General features: G+C 41.4%; 1 long non-coding RNA gene across 8 annotated transcripts in view; it reads right to left on the reverse strand.

Moving 5' to 3' along the window:
- The window catches only part of LOC112532097, a 217052-nt gene that overhangs the window by 170349 nt on the left and 24641 nt on the right, over window positions 1–22062 (reverse strand). For 5 of the 8 annotated variants that reach the window (XR_005858969.2, XR_005858968.2, XR_005858970.2 and 2 more), the window contains 2 exons: window positions 14005–21630; window positions 13809–13876 (listed from right to left, as the gene is read on the reverse strand). This is a non-coding gene — a long non-coding RNA (uncharacterized LOC112532097). Of the gene's footprint in view, window positions 1–9983; window positions 10062–13808; window positions 13877–14004; window positions 21631–22062 lie in introns of all 8 variants that reach the window. The other 3 variants (XR_005858972.2, XR_005858974.2, XR_006938935.1) reach the window with 3 other exon arrangements.

A 22062-nucleotide genomic window follows, 5' to 3' on the forward strand; every position in this document is an offset into this window, starting at 1 on the left:
TCTGTGAGTATGTGAAAGAGTGATGCCCGATGCAATGCCCGTAGCATGAGCGTAAACACATCGTCTTCACAGGAACAACTGACATGGTAAGAAAGTAAATGAAAATATTTTTAGTGAAATTATTCCTGCATGTGTTCAAGGGTTTTACCAGGTCAGAGTTTAAGTGGGCAAATAACAGCCTGTGAGATGCTAGCAAGCCATTAGTGACAAATGTGCCTCAGACTACTCTGCATTATTCATTCGTTATTCACATATTGATACTTGCTGCTCATCGCCTTGAAAGTTTCTGTGAATGATTCCTCACATGTGAACTAGGAACATCCAGCACAAACTAGGTTTTGAAAACAGAGTAAACATGTCACATAAAGGGGATCACGTGATTTCATATGATCATTCCTCAGTGCCATTAAGGAAAGGCTCACCTTCCTCACTTTGTAGTTCTGAGATGGAAAGCATCATCTCATGTTCTTTTCTATTATCAATCTGAGCAGTCCTGCTCAGCACTATGTACAGTGCCAGCCTGAGCCCTCAGACACCGCATTGAAACCCCAGCTGATAAAACATCTCCTATCAACACTGCCTTCACCTTTCACACTGTTTCAGTTGCCTAAACATATAGAAAGGAAGGCAGAAATGAATCGAGAAACGACACAGGCGGCATTCTCATGTGAAGGAGGGCAGTGCAGCCACCTCTGGCCCAGGGACGGCCCAGTACCAACAGCCATGTTCTGGCCATGCCAGCAGGCCCAGAGGTGGCCCAGCCAGGCCACACACACAGCACAGCCATGCTGCCTGCAGCTGGAGGCCCCATGGTTGCCAGTTTTGGTATCTCTGCCCCAGGCTCTGGGCACACCCTCAGGTCACCGGGACCCATTGGCATTTCTGCTGTGTTTATATAGCTTTGGGGAAGTCAGGGACTGGGCTCCACATGTGGGTCCTTTTTGCTGAATTCCCCTCCAGGAGCACAGGGGCAAAGAGGAACACATCTTTGGTGAACACCTGCAGCCAGCAGTTCCTTCCTCAGGCACTGAAATAGATTTTCCTCAGACTAAAGTAAAACAAGATACCGACTGTTCCCCTTCATACACCCCAAAATATAAACAGTGGTACTAACAAGAAAGAAGGTGAGAGTGAGACCAGGTTCCTCTGGAAGCAAAAGCACTAACGTCTACTCTGGGGTTAGGTTTAGCTTCCAAGTCACGACTGCTCTCTGGTGCCCCCAGAAGTGGCTAGGGCTTGGGCCATGTAGTGTGTCAGGAGTCTCATACACAGTAAGCTCAGACACACTCATCTCTAAATTTTTTTTCTTGTTGTTCCTAGTCTTATGGATCTTTTTCAAGTCTTCTTATCTTCACAGCAGAGGCTCCATGGCGACAGACCACCTGAGATGGTGGAGCATGGTGGATGGTGCCTTGGTAGAAGATGGGTACACCCACATGGATTGTGTTAGCGCGTATGGTCTCCCAATGAATTAGTACTAGACCTAACTTGATTGAGGGCCTTGCTGAGCCTGCAGATTGAAATGATGAACATAGCTGTGCTTTATTTCCTAATCTATATTTATACTGGCTGTGGACAAGCTTTGCTTTTAGTCAAGACAAGGTGAGAGCAGTGATGTAGGCCTCAGGCCAAGCCCAGCACTGAGGGAAGTGCTGACTTCCCTGTGGGTGGAAGGAGGAATAGTGCAGCAGCACAGGCACCTGGGCAGAGCAGAAAGGGTTGGGAATTCCCTTTGAAAAAAGAGACATCCGTCCAGCAAGAGCAAGGACTTGTTCAATGGCCTGTGGCACCTGCACTGTACCAGGAAACCAACAAAATACTGCTTATCACAACGCTGAGCCCTGTGTATCAAATGCCAGGTGAAGCATTAAGCTATGAGAGAATATTCTCTACCACCAGCACCCTGAAAACAGCAGAAACTATTGGCTTTGGCACTTTTACAAAACACATGCCTGGGTTGCCTGGAATAGAAAGAGCTTCAAAATGCATTTCTGCCAGAGGTGTTGGTGAGAGGGGCTGGAGAGATGATGCTGCTGGTCAGAAAAAAAAAGGGATATAATCTCATGTGCTGAGCTCAAAGAAAATCCAGATGGTTTCCTGTTAATTTTGAGAGTGCAAATTTCAGATCCATCGGGCCAAAAAGGGGAACTACATGAGGTAGAGTCTTATCACAACTTTAGGAGATCTTGCTCATTGGGTTGCTAGGTTGTAAGGTATTTTTTACTTAGCAGCAAGTATTTTAAATACTAACACCTGTACAACAAACAATTTGATATTTAAAATTGTATCCTCTGAAAGACTGACTATTTGTGTCATTTGAGCAAATACCATTTGTCAAATACCAAAGATCCTCACTTTTACTTTAGAATCACAGAATCAATTGAGATGGAAGGGACCTTTTAAGGCCATCTAGACTAACTTCCCTGCAATCAACAGGGACACCTACAGTGACATCAGGTTGCACAAAGCCCTGTCCAGCCTGACCTTGAGCATCTCCAGGGATGGGGCATCCCCCACATCACTGGGCAACCTGTGCCAGTGCCTCACCACTCTCACTGTAAAAGACTATTTCCTTATATCCAACTTAAATCTATCCTTTTAGTTTGAAACCATTTTCCCTTGTCCTATTATCACTGATCCTGCTAAAGAGTCCGTCCCCTTCTTTCTTGTAGCTCCCCTGTAGATACTGAAAGGCCACTATCAGGTCAACTCAGAGCCTTCTCTTCTCCAGGCTGAACCCCAGCTCTCTCAGCATGTCCTCATAGAAGAGGTGTTCCATCCCTTGGGTCACTTTTGTGGCCCTCCTCTGGGCACGCTCCAACAAGTCTCTCCTGTACCAAGGACTCCACACTTGGATGCAGTGTTCCAGGTGAAGTCTCAACAGCTCAGAGCAGGGGGCCAGGATCACCCCACTCAACCTGTTGGCCAAACTTCTTTTGATGTAGCCCAGGATACAGTTGGCTTTCTGGGCTGCGAGGGCACATCTTTGCTGAAACACTAGGAACTGATGTGGAGTATTTCAGACTTGAGCACTCCTTCTTCCCTGAGCAGGGAAACAACACATCCACAAACAAGACATTCTTACTCAGTGATTTCTATCAGTGGTGCTGAGCTGCACCAGGCGTCCATTCCACTCCCTTGGCAGGGACACAGTGCTGTGCTCCCCAGTCATGTCCCCTTCATACCCTACCTATAGGAACTGCACCTCCCAGCAATGCCTGGGATCAATCCTGGCTCTTTATGGTGACTATATTTCCAAACTTGTAAACATAGATTTACAGACAAAGCATCTTTTCATCTATTATTTGACCACTAACAAGCACGTACCAACAAAACCATTGTATGGGTCACACTAATCTGTACGCCATGCATTATATACAAAGAATATCTCTCTTTAGTCCATAATCAAGACCTAGTGCTGGTTGTATAGGCTCTTTGGAGAAGAGACAGCAGGCTGAGCTAGACAGCACTGGCAAGCAGCCAGTGTGCAGGTGAGAGAAGAAAGGGACCCCTACCTTAGTCTCTGCCCAGCATCCCCATATGCCTGACCCCTTTCTGACTGTCTGAATAAGATGTCATTGATTTTCATAAAAGAGATGCTATTGAGCAACCACTAGGAAGTCATTAAGCATTGTAAATAACTAAAATAGAGATACTGTTGTCAAAATACACTGAATAATTGCAATTTGTAATGCATGAGCTTTGCTGTACTGTGTATGTTAACTTACTAAATTGCAAAATTAATTCAACCACAAAGGGTCTCCCAGTCAACCATGCAAATTAGCACAGTTCTGTTGTAATGCTTTATATTTCAATACTGCCTTTAATCAGAGGATCTTAAAATATATTTGTGATTCATAATTAATAGCACATATTTTATTTCCATGAGATATGTAAGTAGGATTTTAGCACACATTGCCCTGCACTCATCGCACTGTTCCACATGAGTAACGCTGTTGAGTGATAGCACGCAGTAGCAATAAGCTCTGACTGTTGTCTCCTTTCTAGTTTACAAATGTGCCAGTCATGTGAACGCACAGATACATGTGTCTTCACTGTTATACTTTCCCTCCTTGTGCAGCTACAGCAGACTCAAGTTGGTAGAAAGACACAAAGCTTGCAAGAGTCTTTTCTGAGATGCCTTATTCTTGCAGTTTTCCAGAGGGATCCTCAAAAGGAGGAGCAGTAAGGTAGCTGACGTAAGCATGTTGTGTACACACATGGACACATGAACTGCAAATCAGTACACATCACATGCTGGCAACACAGAATATCTGAGAAGCAGACAGGTAAGACTGAAATTTACCATTTAAAAGCAACTGCATAGCTAACTTGCCTTGCTAATCACACAAAAGATTAATAACGGTGGAAGAGATTTAAAAATCCAATTTAGTTTTAACCAGGTATTCTTACTTAAAGGCTGGAAGGAAAGTATTATTTTACAGATAGCGATCAGAGACACCAAGAGACTCATTTTCCCACAGTTACATTGTAAGTCTGTGGCCACACTGGCAATTGCATCCAGTCAAATCACTATTAATTCTGCTTACAACATCAGTGCCTAAGGACTACTGAGAACGGAGCGCCTTCAGCCTCAGTAGGCTCTGTACACACCGAGCTGCAGCCAGCCCCTGCCTGGAGCTCTCACAGGCAAAACAAAGAGCGATGGAGGCTGGAGGAAATGCAGTAACCCAACATGCAAACGTGTTCAACAGAAACAACCTGGAAACAGAACCTGGAAAGAGTTCCACTCTTGGTTTGTTTGTTTGTTTGTTTTTTTCCTGACAGGGAAAAGAGAGAAGGGATTAATATGGAAAGATGTAAGGAGACACAGGCTAGGAGAACTAAAGATAAAACAGAATAGACTTGGAGCACATAGGAAGTGAAAGGGCTGTGGGGAGTGGGAAGATGGAGCTGGAGCTCCAGTGAAAGAGGATGGGGCGCAGAAAATCCTCCAGAACTGCAGCAAGCTGTCACAGTATCTAGCAGTCCCCATTTCAGCAACTCTGGTAGCTGTTCCTCTCTGTGGTTCAGAGGAGGCACCGCTTGTGTCCTAACATCCTCTGAACAAAAGAGCTCCCTGCACAACTCTGTGTGGAGGGAAGGGGGAGGGATGGGCACTGGCCAGAGCCCATCTACTTCCCCATCTCCTCACAGCCAGCTCGGCCCGGCTGCCTCTGCAGCTGCTCTACCAGCTACAGCTCGGCCACAATGCCGACCACAAGCCCACACTTCTTCTCTTGCTAGTTGGTACAAGGCTTGCATATCTCACACAACTGGCCTGTTGTGAGCACACCACCACTGTGCTGAACGCTCCTGCTTCTATTTCTCCACATCCACACCATTTCTCTTTCTGGGTCAGACAGGAAGAAATACATGCAAACAGATAAGTGAGGAAGAGAGGAAAGAGGAGATATTCATTTTTCTGGCTTATCATCTACATGAGCGTTTAGGCTGGTATGTGACAAAATGAAAGCTGCTCCTAGTAAATCCAACTGAATTTGAAGGACATGTTTCTACCTTTCTTTCTGTGAAAGCTCTCAAAAAAGTCCAGAATGCCTATATCTACTACCAGAGGATTACATCACACACCCCTTTCCTGCAGGCAAAAGGATACATACGTACAGCACATCGTGGTTTATGATAGCTGGAATAGAAGACAAAGCCAGCGACACCGGCCTTCATATCTCTGTCCCCCACCAGAGGTCACAGAGTTCAAGGAGATGGACATACAACCATTTCTTGTGGTATCCTGCCAATCCTCTGCCCCTGGGTCTATTATGATTAATGCTGATCCACCACCTGGAGTCTGTGTTGGCTGTTCACACTGTTTTTCATGGCGAGTAAGCATGTGTAATGGATCTCCACCCACATTTTTCAAGAGTTCTGGGACTGCTGGAAAGACAAGGTGAGGTTAAACTGGGCCCCAGACAGCACCATGTAGCCAAGTACCCTATGGATCCATTCTCTGCTGCAGGGCTTGCTGCAAATGTTTCCTCTCCTTTGTCAGTGTAGTAGGAGCAGCAGCAAGGAAGGAGTTACAGCTGGGTCACTCAACTGTCAGCAGGTAAGAGAAGACATTTTCTACTCCTTTGCCACACTGAATGCTGTTCAGCAGCAAGTTTTCAGGATCCTTCAAACAGTACGACACAGCTCACTGCCTCTTAAAAGGTGACCTTCAAACAAGAATATCAAAGTTAGGGCAGCAGGTTTCTTAAACATTTCAAACACTTTCTTGCAAGTCATCATTAAAATGGCCATTTGTGGGTAAGAACAAAATCCTGAGAAAAGGTTAGCCCTCACATGCTTTTGAAAAGCCATGCGCTTTGTTAAACAAAACCACTACAACACAAGCTGCAACTATTTCCAACATCCAGAGCCAGAGATCATATAAAACTATCAAATTAAATTTGTATTGTAAAGTTTCTACTGAAATAAAGTCACGCCTGATAACACTGATCTATTACACACTGTATGCAGGTAAATCAACATTATCATTACCCTCCTGAGTGCAATACTAAAGCAAGGTTTGGTAATCAAAGCAGACTGCATTTAACAGAGTATCAGAAATATTTACGACCTCTTTAAACAATTGCAAGCCTAAAAGCATGAGTGCTGATGATTCAAAGTACAAAAGCAGAATTTTGACAGCACTGTGTGGAAAGAGAATTTTCCCTCTTTCTCCTTTTGGCACACCACCACCAGACCCCCTGCGTGAAATCCAGCCCTGCAATAAATATGCAGGTCACATACAACACATGTATGCACCCCCAGGCACCCAAAGCTTCAGCTGCTGCAAACTATCAAATCTTTCTTTACTTCAGCACTTCAACTGTGTGCAGCATCTGAGGATGTGGCCCAAGGAACATACTCCATCAGAAGCAGGAATGCACCAGCTTTTAAGATAGCTTTTGACAGATTAGCAAGGTTAGGGCTGTTTTTGAAATGAACATCTTTTAGTTCATGAGTTATCTTCAGCAGTTCTTATACAACAACAACCATCCATAAGGTGTTCAGGCCAGTGTCAACACACAGTATTGCCAAGCTGTTTGTGTTCAGGGCTTACAAATAATGACACTTCACTCACTAAACTAAAGGCCTCAGATCTTTTAAACTTTACTCCATGAAAATGCAACTCATGAACTGTGGCTGATACTACATGGCTATGGCTAACAGAGGGCCTGGCTTCACAACAAATGCCATTGATTCTTACGCCTTCCTCCGGACCAAACTCTCTCAGACAGATGCTTTACTTTCATGCAGACATCTTTGCAAATGTGATGAATAAGCTCCAATTTAAGAATATAGTTTGTCTCTTTGTCCAGCCACCGGGTAGGTTAGTAGGATCAGAAATTTAGTACAGGCTGCAAAATAAAATCTGCTGCTAATACCGAATGAGTTGTTGGCTTTTTGGTTTTTGGAGTGTTTCAGTTTAGTTGTTTTGTTGTTGTTGTTGTTTTGGTTTGTTTTTAATGAAACTGGTTCAAAAGAAGACACTCATTCATCTGCTCATTCTCAGGAAATGTCAACTCCTTAATTCACTGCATATTTAACTGGAAAGTCCATGGACCTGTGATATAGTCAGGGTCCTACCATGCAGAAAAACACTGCAATTTGATAAGACATTAAGCAGTGTCATTAATGGGAGCAACTTCTAAGTATTACCGCAGCAAATCTTCATAAGCAGTGGTTAATTGCTCCTTGCAGAAATTGCTGTTGGAAGGTCCCACCTTCAGCTGCCCTCTGAATGAAGTATCTCCCCCACCACAGGGCTCCTCTTCACTCCCCTTACAAAGGCTAACAGGTTAATTCAACCCAATGAAAGCTCTTTACTTTAAGCTGCCTAACATTGTCCTGGAGCAGACTCTCATTGTCTCTATCCAAATGGCTCTGCCTGGGCAACAGAGTAAATATACACATATATTGGTAATGAGCAACAGAAAAGAAAGAACATCTAAAACAGCGTGCTGTTTCTACTGCAAACGTCTACCACATCCCAAAACATGAAACATCGGTCAAAGCTGAAATCTTCAGGCAAAACCAGTTTTTGCTTGCCAATGCTTTTTGTTTTGAATATATTAAAAATAATAATAATAATCGCAATGAAAATCTACACCTCCTTTAACAAAACCAAATCTGGAGAAAGTCTACGAATGTGTACCTTGGAGAGAATTGATACTTTCTGGAAATAGGGTTCTGGGAATTATTAACAGCTGGTCAATTTCTCTTCTAGTAATGTTCGGATCTGAAGCTGAGGAAAAAGACAGTACATTTCTGCAGTTAGATGTGAATTACAGTTCCCTCACATTCAGTCCTGAACGGTAATTTGACAGCATGGTTTGGCCAGAGCAATTTTTCCGCCTTGATTTCTGCTTCTTTCCCGAGAAACTCTGAGAGTTTGTTAAAATTTCAGGCAGTTGTCTGTTATTCAGATTTTATTTTTCTGTAAAAATGCTGAGTGTTCTGTTCATAAACACAAATGTAAGATTCAGTTTCCAAGGCTTTCTTCTGGAAAACAGCGATTGCCTCTAAACCACTCCTTTCCAATGGAAGAAAAAAAAAAATCACTTTTGATCTTCTTAGCCTTTCTCGGCATGGATTTCGTTTCAGAGTTGGGGCAATTTGTCACCCTTTATCCCAAATCTTGGAACAGTTGGTGAAGAGGATTTTCCAAATAGTCAGAACTTGCAATGAAGAGGAGGAGGCATTTCTGTGCAGTTTGCATCAGTTAGAGGTTCCCCCCGTAACTGCTGGCAAAAGTCACCGATTTATGGCCGCAGTGTTGGACTTTGCAGTAAAGAAGGCTTGAAAGAGTGACAACAACCAGCAAAGAATGAAAATCTTTTCAAATAATGTAAGACTTCTATTTAGCTCTGCCAGGTCCTTACTGATTAAAAGTAAATAAATAAATCCACTCAAAACTAAGTGTGCCATTCGGTACCGGTCTATTGACTGTTCCACATTCCCCTCTCATCCTTCTTTATTTTAACATTAGTCCTACAGAAAATGAAACCAGGTTAACCTGTGACCAGCCAAGGCAAAGGGACCGACCATGCATGACATGGGGAAGCAAAGATCTCCCTGCTTCCAAATGGGAGCCTGCAAAGCCGAGCAAGGTCAGTCTCATAGGGTCAGCCCCACAGGATCAGTCCCTGGGGACGGCCGCCCGTCTGCTGTGCAGGCGTCCCTCAGCTGCGACCCGCATCCTCCCTGCTGCTGCACGCCGGGTCTTTTCACACCACAGAACAGCACTTATGCCAAATCGTGAAATGGTTTTACGAGGTGGAAAGGCACCGGCGAGGGGCTGAAGAAAGGCCCATAAACTCTTCTAACTGGTAACAAAATAAGAGATTTAAACCCGGGTCAACTGAGGTGAAGGGCAAGTGCATTAATCGCCTGTATTAACAAGGCTCCCCGTGCCTGCGGCAGTGCTCAATTGGAAAAGACAGTATGTCTTGCTGTAAATAAGATAGATAAACAGCAGCTACAACAACAAATCTAACAAATCTTCCCTCCCCCCTCCCCCTTTCTTTTTTACATTTCACTAAATAAGTAATCTGATTTTTATTAAGTCTTCTTCGAAGCCTGAATGGGCCTGCCTGCAGAGCTGCGCCTGTCTGCACGGCGTCTGTACCCTCACACATCTCTTACAGCCTGACGAATGCTCAGAAAGGAACTTCAGCCAGTTTTGTTCTTAAGCGATAATCAAAGAAATCCTCCCTCACGTGTTGCAGCAGTGTGAGTTGGCCATACCAGGACGAAGAGTCATGCAGATGTTACCCAAATGCTTCCATTAACTTAATCTTCCTCAGAAGAGCCCTTCTGCCGCCAAGTACTTAAGAGTGTCACTTGGGATTTAGATGCCATTTTTGTTCACTACTGAAGACTGGTCATGTGTAGGAATCTGCAGCCCCGGTAATAGGGTTTACAGAACACCATGAAAACAGATCACTGGCTGATAAAAACATTAAAAAATGCATTACCTTTTACTAGTCTGCAACTGCCTGCTGGCACCAAAGTCTTCGTGGCTGTTTGTTCTTGGACCTTTTCTAGAAGATAAGCTCAGATCAAAATAAGGATCATCTTAATTACCTGAGGCGATGATACAGAAATCTAGATCACTAAATGCTTTCTTTCACATTATTTTAAAACAAAATATATACATATGTATATTGTGATCAGAAATGCATCATGCTTTTTCTATTGTCCTGGCACACGCCGCTATCTCAGCACCGTATCCAGTTTTGCTTTTTCCTTTTTTAACTCGGTTGTTATGTGGGAAGATGTAGTAGTATGAAATAGTAGGAAATAGTATGCGTAAATTTAACTTTCAAAGTTTAGTGTGTGTTTTGGAGAAAAGATTAACAAGTCCTATTTTTTCAACTTGTCTTTTTATCTCCATTTTTTTTTCATCATGCATTCGCTTCAGCCAAGCAACTCCAACAGTTCAGAAGGACAGATGTTGCAGCTCATCCTATTCCCAGACAAGTCAGTCTGTAAAACTGCATTTCTTTCGAAACATTAGCACAACAGTTTAAAGCCTATCAGAGGTTTTAAAGGGGAATTGCTGAGGAAAAAATGAGCAAAATGTTCAGATCTAGTTTCTATACTGAATTTCTTTTAGTTGCAGGACCACTTCTCAGCAAGCTGCAGTTTTAAATTTATTTGCAACCCTGTAGTTCTTCCTGGTTTGCACTGATATGTGTGGCACAAGCCCCACTGCAGCCTGGGCATGGTAGATGCGCTGCTGATATTCAGGGGTGATACGTTCTGGGATATGTTCATTGCATCAAGGCATACCAATACCTCTCACAAGGACAAAAAAAGCTTTAAAATCTACCCCTATGCACACTGGCTAATCAAGGCCTACTCGGTAAGGACATTCAGATCACACAGCTACGTTTCGTAGAATCATAGAATCATAGAATCATAGAATGGCCTGGGTTGAAAAGGACCACCATGATAATTGAGTTTCAACCCCCCTGCTACGTGCAGGGTCGCCAACCACCAGACCAGGCTGCCCAGAGCCACATCCAGCCTGGCCTTGAATGCCTCCAGGGATGGGGCATCCACAACCTCCTTGGGCAACCTGTGTGATTTCATATCATCTCTGCTAATCTCTTTGTGCTAATGTAGTCCTAGAAGGCTAAAGAGGCAGAAACTTTTGATCATTGCTCACAGCAACCATACATCTGCATTGGCTCTTTCTGAACAGCTTGGTGATGGCAGAAAAATCAAAGACAGTCCCAAGAAAGATCAAGTAAGATCTTAAAAGTGATCACTTTACTAAAGTGAGTGATTCCCATTCACAAGTCAGTCCGTGTGGGTGTATTTCTATTACCGCTGTAGCTGGGATCACACAGGCCCTTCTGAGTTGAACTTCCCGAAAATCCCCATTTACTGCTCTTTATCTCACACTACAGAGTTGTGTCAGGAGTAAGCCAGAAGTATGTGCTCCTGGAGAGCCCTAGGTTACTCACATTACTGATGTTCAGGCCACAGGACTAGACTAGCATTAGTCTGAAGGACTCTGCTGAAATGCACACAGTGTGGGCACCAGGTCCAGAGCACCAACAGCTCCTTCCAATGTTTCTGTTGCTACAGCTCTGCACTGCTTGCTATTTCAGACACAACAATCTGTACTATGTTGGATGCAAGGCACATTAATATTAGGGCCTTAATTTCCAAGTTCTTCATAATGTACCGACACTGATATTTGTGTAACATGGAAATAAAATCTTACATTCACCTTATGTGGTTTTTACATCCATCTTATGTGGTTTGAGTCAGAACACACAAGTCTAGGGCAAGTACAGAATTATGACAGTATCTCTAATCTTAATAATAACTGACCAGATCAATTGACTGTAGCTCCTCTATCTGTTAAATGCATAGCTGTTTCTGGCATAAATTTAGGTTCTTAGAATCCTATACAATATAATTTCTTCCTAAGCCATTTTCTTTCCAAAGAAAACAAGAATTTTTACTATTGCTGCCAGTGTGAATTCTTTTTCTTAAAGGCCCAAATCTACATATACTTACATACATACTAGTAATGCTTCTCAAATGAGCATTTCATGTAACCCAGTGTTCCCTACACATACATAACTGTTAGGTATACATCACCATTTTGAGATCAAGACACACAGTGGAGATCAAGAGCTTCACAGAGAAAGGCCCATGCATTTTCTTGCTCTTTTACCAAGATTCACCACGAGAAGAAGTGAAAGATGAGTTCAGGCCAAAAAATTCAGGGTATCAGTTTAAATTCAGTTTAAGCCAGTTCACGTGGCCTCAGACAGACGCCCAGCTTTATCCACCTGCCCATATCGGACTCTGCTTGTTCAAGGCACACTGAAGTATGTGACTTTGAGCTTTGGAACTTCAAAGGCATCACCAGAGATAGCGACAAAGTGCTTTAACATTTAACTTCAGCTTTTTCCCCTCTAACTTCAGCTGTTTGGGAGTGAATCATCAAAGACTCCTCCACAGTCAGAGACAGGACCCTTCAGGGTATCGCCTTTAGGTGAGCTCAATCCCAGTTTTAAAGAAGGACAATTGACTGTGAAAATGGCCAGGTGCAGCAATGGGAAAATTCCTGCCATCCCAATGTCACGAGGAGTTTTACCGCTGATTTCAACATGAGCTAATGAAGTCAGGTTTCGAGGCAGCTGTAGATACCCTTTAGTTATTTAGCTCAATTTACTGCAGCACGTTGTATTCTCTCCTTTCTCTAGCAGGAATTAAAAGAAAAAAGAAAGGATGAACGTGTTTGAGTTCAGAAATAGAAAATGGTTATTGTGTTAACCTCCCTGAAAAGCAAGATAGCACTCAGTGAAAAGTGTATTAGGTCAAATCCAATTATTTAGTAACTCCAAAGAGGTCAGTAGAATTGCAGCACAGATGAATTTGGTCCAATGTTGCCAATTAAGAAAAGTGAGCTAAATTCTGCCCCAAGGCACATCCACTGAAGTAAGATCTGCTCTACGCATTCAGCAGAGAGGGAAAAAACTGAGCTTATACCACATAGGATCAAGTCATGCTTGCTCTGGCAGAGTAAACCTCTTCCCAAACGCAGTAGACCTACTCCTTAATTTGGAGAAGCACGATTTGGATGTTTCTTTTTACAGTTACATGTAAGAATGTGATCACATTAGGAAGATTTTCTGTCATCACTTTTCCTTCAATTTCAAAACAGAATACACAGGGTAGGGGATATTATGAAATCACAGTGTTGGACTGGATCCCAAAACAAGGATTACATTAAATAAAGAGGGAAATACAAGCCTGTCTCTCAACTGTGGTGCTCCAGTTTTACTTGGATAACTGTAACAAAAGTAATCAATCATGGCCAAGTTACAAATGTACACATATCTAATATGGGATGGAAGATCTTCCAGGAAAGATGTGGAAAATATATGTTCCCTAATAAAAGCAAAATCTGTTTCTGTTATTGGATGGCTATTCTATCTAACACCTGCACAATAATGGACTAAGATAACCTGTAGCTCCAAAATACAGAAACAGCTCCCTTCTTCACACTGCTCAGCGAGTTGGACTTTCCTGTTCACAAAGCCTATCACTCAGCTAGAAAGCAAACTCTCATCTAATATTATCTTGCGTGAGATGCAGATATTTAAAGCACACTTACAAACTGCAAAACTACTTCCTTTATCACTGAACGTAACTGAGTTTATAAGCTTTCAAAATCCTGCCAAAGGACTTGGCATAATTGGGAATGTAAGTTGGGATCCCCACAGCTACCCAGTGCCCAGCTCTCCTTGAATCCCATCCAACACAGTACTCACCCACTTTTGAAGGTGTCTCCACCATGCTCAAAGAAAGAGGATATCAATATCTGGTTTCAGGTGGAGCCCTGCATGAGAAATGTGGGAAAGCCGTAAGGAAAAACTTGCTGCCTGGTGATAGTAGTTTATCTTCAAATATCATCTGCTCTTTAAGTTTTCAGACACTAGAAGGCCCAAAATATCACACACATCTTACATTTTAATAAGGAAAGTCCTGGAAGTACCAAAAATAAATGGTATTCTCGGGGCCAAATTCTGCCCCCTTCCAGTAGGAGTCAGGCGGAAGGAGTGGGAGTGAAGTCACTCTAATTGGTAACAAAGTCATTCCGTTCACTTCTAGTCTGGTTACTAATTTCCTGACTGTGCTATGTAGAAAAGTTAATTGATTTTACAAGTAAATTTACAAATACTTTCACAAATAAGTCGCCTGAATCTCCACACAAAAATTCAGCCCAGAGCTAAAATTTGCCCTGGAGAAAGCTTTTTTTCAGCAGCTTATAAAGGCCCACACTTTGAAAAGAGGGATTGATGCAAACGCTGCCTCTGTATATTCTGTTGATCTTATGTGAGGATTGGTTTAACATTAGCAGTATAGGCAGCACAAAAACTCATACGGGCTGAACATTGCAGGGCTGCCAATTTAATTTGAAATGACTTGACAGAAAATCTCTAGGCCACCAAATGCTATTATAAAGCACTGTATTCTCATTAAAGGTCTGAGCCCTTTTTTTTCTCCCTGAGGGCAGACTCCTCGTGAGGCTGTCCCTCTGGCATAACATGTGATAGAGCTAATCTGTCTTCACTTGGACAGCACTGCGGATATGCAAACCCAGGTGGCACTAATAGGTTTACAGTAATAACTATGGAATTGGATACAGTATGTTACACTGTGAGAAATTCCCACAGATCAATTTTTGTGGTGAAGGTTAACCAACAGGCATAGAGCCCTAGGATTCTTTTTCTTTCTTTCTTTCTTTCTTTCTTTCTTTCTTTCTTTCTTTCTTTCTTTTTTTTTTTTTTTTTTTTATGGGTCTGTTAACAATTTTATGGATTTAAAAATAAAAGAAGACAGAATGCCCCATACTCGGACAGAGTGTAAATATTTAACTTTTCAAGCATATCTACAATGTCTGTACATAAAAATGCTCTCTTGTAAAGACAACTTGTCAGTTATTTCGGTGCAAATCTGGAGGAATTCCATTGGCTTCAAAGAAATATACCAACGCAGATGAGAGCAGAATATGCCCCAAAAATGTATTTAACATAATGTAGTGTCATGCCGTTTTGTTCGTACATTTCAGTGGCACTTTTGTAACTTTATTGTTGGAAATTACAATGAGAATAAAATTAGCTGTATAATTATAATGAATGCACCATACAGTTGAAAATGCCCTTGTTGTAGTAAAGCATTACAGGCAGAGACATAAAATTGTGATCTGACCATTTGTGGTCATTAGAGATCCCATGGTACTCTTTGTAAGATTAGGGGCTTTAATCTCAGTGTGCTGGCCAAATTCCAGCATGGGTAATTACATTCTCTCCACCTAAATTCTCTGCATTTTACCCAAGGTGGTTGCATTTCCATGGTGCATGAAGTACTCTTTGCACGTGGATTTTAAAATTCTCTAATACCCATTAGCATGAAAGGTGTTATACAAGATGTGATATCCCCGTTACAATTAAGTTAAAGTACATTCATTCCAGAAAATAGAAAAAGCCATCTGTCAATCAACTACAACATTTAACGTACTGATTAAAAACATCATTTCAGCTCAAGAGGCATTCCTGTATTGTGGTATGTTATAGTCTTCGCAGTCATAAATTCCATACCCACGTTAGCTACCACAGATGGAATATGTTGTGAAGTTAAACACAGCACTGGTGACTGAAGAGGACGTATACAACCACACTGCAAATTCACCCAGCTTGTCAGCCCCCTAACAACACTATTACCAGCTCAAGCCAAAGCATCTGTCTTGCTCGAGACTAACAAAGAGATCTCCTCTAAGGAGTGTAATAATCCAGGAGAAGCAGTTCTAAAGCAGAAAACAAAGTCCAACAGAAGTACATTTCTCAGTGAGCAGCCACCTGAACATGAAGAAGCAACGTACCTGTCTACCTGCAGATAGGACAACGGGAGATTGCCTGCCCATGCGATTTATTTCTTCCTCAGATGATTCAGGTAGTGCCTCCTACTTCAACACCTACTCATCTTCACCAGTAAGCAAAGACATATGGAAAGAGGGATGATGTACTGTGCATAGCTGCAAGATGGCTTTCTAGCCCATAATAATGCCTTGTGCCTATGATTTTGTCAGCCATTTTGGCTCAACTTTCACAAGAAACGGACAGGCAGCAAAATAACATAGCATCAGAAGAAAAAACAGCCATGAAAAGTACTTCCAAGCCTTCCTTCTACTAGCATCTATTTGCCATATTTTAAATGCAGCCAGCGTTTCCATACCCAAGCACAGAATGTAATCGTTAAAGTAGATTTGAGTTTCATTCATTTAATTCATCTACAAAGGAATTAGAACAAAAACTTTTCTAATTGCTTATGCAGCAATTCACGGGCCAGGTGAATGCTCACTCTAGTAAAATGGCATCTTTATTACATGACTGGTTGCACTGAGACTAGTCATATAAAATGCAACATAAATAACATCCCAGAGCCTGGCTTGGTGAAACCAGGCTTAAATATAGAGAGATATAGAGATATAGAGATATAGATATAAAAAAGTGGTTAATAGACAAATCACTTGTGACGAACAGTGCCATGTGCAATGACTGACACTAAGTGCAGCTGGAAGCAGGACATCACTCATTTTCAATTGATATTTAAGCAGGAAATCATTTACTATTGATTGTTATTAAGCAGACACGGTTGTACTAAATTAGTGCAAAATGATCTGATGCATGAAAAAAAACCTACTATTAATCAAAGTAATATGAAGTGAATTTAACTGTATACTTTAAACAGTTCTTCTCATTTGCTCAAGCCTTCCACACTGATCTACACAGCCTACCTACACAAGATACAGGTAACAGCTAAGATTAATGCTGTTTTCTACATTTGCAAAAAGTATAATTTCTCACGTTGGAAAAATACTTTATACAGTGTTTTCTGCTAAAAGATTGTTTGACAGCTGATATCATGCAACTGCTACAGCAAGCTCTTTTTCCCTCTAGAGAAAAGCTGAAGTATTTCAGACACAACATCTGATACAGATTTCAATAGTCTGTCTTTTTTGATTCTTTGGATCACTACACTATATGTTTTGTTGTGGGATCATATTCCAACTGTATATGGCTAACTTGGATATCACAACTAGCATAGTGTCTAGTTCAAGAGAACAGCGTTACCTTCAGATCAACCATAATCCAGAGCTGTCAGAGCTGACTCCATACGTAGGCAATGAATCGTGACCTTCACATTAGGGTGACGAAGCTTAAATATCCCATAAGTACACCAAAAGTGTATTCCCACTTATGCTTTGCATTGCACAGACACAGTTCAGATCTGAAGAGATCTGATACAACATAGGCATCTCCATGAGGTACCCATTTGGAATACTGTCTCCCTTTGTTCCATGACTTGCCAATAAAAATGGAAAGACACCTCAAGAGCATCACTCCAATCACTTCAGATCTAAATCAAGTCTGCAGCTGCCAAAACCCTTGATGAGGTAAGCTAAATCCAAGACAAAAATCTCACAGGGCTCAAACCCTAAACATTTTAAACAGATAAATTAATTCAGAGATAAAATACTACACTCTAAGCGTATGAGGGAAAAAAAACCCAACCAAACAAGAACAACAAAAAAAAACTGAGATGTAGAAGTAGTGACTTATCCAAATCCCAACAAACAACTAAGTAAAACCATGAATGGTTCTCAGAGAGCTGTTCCGGTATCTTACTTTGCAGATGCCTATTTAACACATGCTTGCAAAAATGCAAGATCCTCCATGCCTTATTGATCAGTTTTAGCAACATATTTGAGCAACAGAGGAAAAATACACTGTTCTTTTTCCACAAAGAATTTTAAATAAAAAGGAAAAAAAAAAAAAAAAGGAGTAGGATTTTTTTTTCTCATTTACTTCTAAAGAAATGCCTTGTCTGAATCTTTCAGCTTTAGAGAAAGGTCTAACTGAGTTTAAAGCCAACTAATAAATTAGTTAATTAATGAACTGGCAGCTCCTGAAATGGTTGCCACATTTTCAGTTACCCACATCCAAACCCAGCCTTTTATCTCAGTTCTTCTTCCTCTTTCAGTGAAATTTCACATCACCTGTTCCTACAAAATCACGTCAACATTTGAATTTCAAACAGCAATTTCTTTAAAACAGTTATCACAATCTTCTGTATTACACGGGCTTATGAAACTATACTTTGTGTAGTTTTATTCTTTACCACTTCATCTTCCCTTCTCCAGCTCTTCTCCATCCCCAGACATCAGTCAGCAGTCATTTTCCCCCGTTATGCAATCCGCTAATCTCCAGACTGCCACTATCTTCATTGCCCAATACAAATCACAGTCCTAAAATCACTGCTCTGTTTTGTTCTGCACCCATTTATCTTCCTTTACAACCTCCTTCCTTCCCTCCATCATAACTGTCAAACTGCGCAAGTTTCCCAATATCCCCTCCCTCTTCCAAGCTATCTCTAAAATGCCCCATGTGAATCCTCCTCCCATTCTCACTTTCTGCTCTTTTTCAGGTTGTGTTCTCTTGTTTTTCACTTGTCTTTCACCTTTCTCGCACAAAACGTCTTAGCCGTAATGCTGCAGAGATGATAGTTTTAAATCTCCATTCATAAGAAATGTGAACATTCAACCTACGATTTTCACAGAGCTCAATACCTGCTGTCCCACTCAGCCAAGACCACTGTAAGCTCCGTGGGGCAGCAGTATTTTCTCCCTGTACTTCTGTATAGTACTAAGTACTCTCCCGAAGCTCAGCAAATAATAAAGCAGTCGTATACGTTAATGTAAAGAGATAACACAGTAATAATGACCATACACATATGCAGCAACTTTTCTCCAGATGGATCCCAAAGCACTCTATACCATTTGCCAATTAGCTGTACAAAACGAAGTATTTACATAGGAATCATTTCACCCACTAACAGTGGCACGCTGCCAGCCTAGCTTTAATTGCATGGAGTTACACAACATAAATTTAAGACAGGAAGTGAAAATTCACGTCATATCTCCAGGGAGAATTAAGACTGGCATATCACAATTACAGTAACTGGTTGCAAAATGCAAATAAATATTCAACAAAAAACTGATACGTTTTGCCAGGATTTTTTTTTGAGACGTTCAAAACATTTTTATCCGATCAAAGAACAGAACAGTTAAATATGCCTCAAAAGCCAAACACTTGGAAAGATTGCTATAATTAAAAAAATAAAAAAATCTGGTATACTCCTGAATAGCTTTAATAACACTGAGAACTGGAGACCAGTCAGAACCTGAGCCTACTCTTCTACAACTGCCGTAGGGTTGTGCTCACTGCAAAGCAGGACTTCAGATGACAGGAAATATTCTGTTGTGGACATCTTGCAAAGAGCAATTTAACTATGCACTCACATATCTATATTTAAATGATAACTTGAATGACTTTGCTTAATAAAAGCTGAAGTAATCCCTGCTCATGACTTTTTCTACACGTTGACAAACTCACAGGAAGGCATTCGCTGTTAATATTTAAGCGGAAGTTCCATTAAAAAAGCAACACTCGGTTCTCAAAAGGACTTTCAATTGGGTGAAGTCCTGGCATCGTTCAAACCATTCTGAATTTTTTCACTAACTTTAACAGAGTCGGAGTTTCCCCACAGTTCATGGAATTGAGGATGGAATAATGGAAAATAATATCTTGAATAAATTATTCACCGATTGCTCGAAATGTATGAATAATGTATTTGGAGGAGAGTATTCAACCATACATAAAGCTGGTCAAAAAGGGGCAAATGTGTTTCTGGGTAAGTTATTCAACAATTAATGGGGGGGGAAAAAATGAAAAACTATTCACAAATGTCATTCAAATAGCCCTGAACTGTAGTAACTCGGTTTCCAGTTTTAAATGTTCTTTAGAAAAGTGCCAGGTTTTCATGCACACTAAGCCTTCTTTCATTATTTCAGATCCTCTTGTTTCTATTTTTCCCTTTACTCTAGCAAAATAACTTCTTTTTCCAGTACCACCAACACTTTTGTAGGCCTGACTGACATCCCAGTATGCAATGTGGTACTAGGCTTTAAATGACTTCTCCCTCTGCCAAGAAGCATGAAACAGAGAAAAAATGAGCATACATGGGTCTGAACTTGGAATATATATACCAAGGGGGGAGCGGAGAGGAAATTCCCCTCAGGATGGTAACATGAGTCAGAGGAAACATAGAAGGGGGCAGAAAGAGGAGGCAGCCATGTTCTTCCACGGCCCCTCTTCCACCCGTATCCACGCCCGGACCTGTGTGCTTGGAAGGACCTGGGCTGATTCTCACGAGCATTTCCATTCTCAAGCCATGACCTGATCCATCACAACCACCTGCCAACGAGGTTGCCATTGAAAAGAAATCCTGGCATTTGCTGTAATTACGCTTTATTAACTACAGCAATGTTAAATGCGGGAAATTCATTTTGTTTTTCTTTTTCCAGTATGTATTTAAAATGCATTGTAGCACTCTAGGCTTGGCTGGTGTTACTGACTCAATGGGATTTTCTCAGAGCCTTGAGCACAGCATAATGGAGTGCACTCATCTTTCAACAACTTGACGCCTTTTTTTTTTCCCAAATGCAACTTAAAAAAATAAAGGTCACATTTAAATACACAGAAGGATACACAGCCCGGCTTTACTCTTGTTTATTTTTAAGTCATTTGCTAGCACTTAAGGAGGATCTCCAGGTTATTGTAAACCACCAAGGTTTAACAGAAATGAGCTGCTAAGTAGAATTTACCCGAAAAAGTGGCAGAGGTAGAAAAAGGCCTACATGGCACTCTGATGAATATTGTATTTGTCTTCTTCATACACCAGGTGTACAGAAATTGGTGACATTTATTGTGTTCTGAATAAGAGCAAAAGCAAAGCGAAGTGAAAGAAGCAGAAAAGATCAGAGCACGGGGCTGTGTAATGGCTATTCTCAAGAAAAAAGAAGTGAATGTTTTTCACGCAAACCTGCTTTAAAATAATGGAAAATAAAGTTATGTGTGATGTTTTCTTAATTTAGCATTTTATAATACAATCTGGTTTGTCATCAAGAACTTGTAACCATCAGCAGAATGTAAATACTATAATCCTTGTGACAATGTCTATTCTACCTGCTCTGCCTGCTGCTATTTTGGGTTGATGCTAAGAAATCATTCCACCTCAGGTACTAATTTTATTAATAAAAGTTAAGCATAGCTAAACTATCCTTAACTGCTCGGTGAAATCTTATTTCACTGAACAAACAATTACTAAAAACAATGAATACACACAGCAATGTGCATTGTTTCATTTGCACTTAATATACATCCATCAATGTATTCACTGTGCAGTAGAAGTTATCAGAGGTATGTATCAATAGAAAGAGATTTATTTATTAGAGCGTGGTTGCAAAGGTATTTTTTTGGATCCCAGGGCTGTTTGTTGGCCTGTAACAGAGATGTGAAATCTGGAGCTGGAAAGAATCCAAGATTAAAAGCAGATAGTGTGGTTTACACTTCAAGTCACTCCTCCAAAGGCGTTTATCCATCTGAGTCAGACCTGAAGCCACACAGTGCCAAGGACACGGTATTGCTGGAGGTGTTGTCTTTCAGCTCAGATATACAGCCCCGTGCTAACCTGCATGAAAAGCAGCAGAAGGATGAGGTCACGGCTGGGAAGGAAAGGCAGCAGTGCAGGGAACCCACAGATCCCCAAACAGCCCCAAGGCTCAGCACAGGCATTGCAGATCTCCAGTTGTCTGACCTCGCCGATTAGCGAGGTGGGAAACTAGAGGAGATGGATGGGGTTTGTAAGGAAAATGAAAGAGCAACTGAATCCTGACAAAACAACCTTTCTAGGGCCTCTTTCTAATGTCAGCAGTTAGTTGGTATTTTCACATTTAATTTGGACACCGCCAGACCAAAGTCTCCCAGGCACAACCTGTCACCACACTAATTTCAACAGTGTTAAAGTGGGATACATTTGTTCTGTTTACTGCATTTTAAATTGCCGTCATATCCTCTTTATTCTTGGAGCACTAGGCTGATTACTTCAGTATTCATTTCAAAC

This window comes from Gallus gallus, chromosome 3 (genome assembly GCF_016699485.2).
Source record: "Gallus gallus isolate bGalGal1 chromosome 3, bGalGal1.mat.broiler.GRCg7b, whole genome shotgun sequence".
Classification (NCBI taxonomy): Eukaryota; Metazoa; Chordata; class Aves; order Galliformes; family Phasianidae; genus Gallus; species Gallus gallus.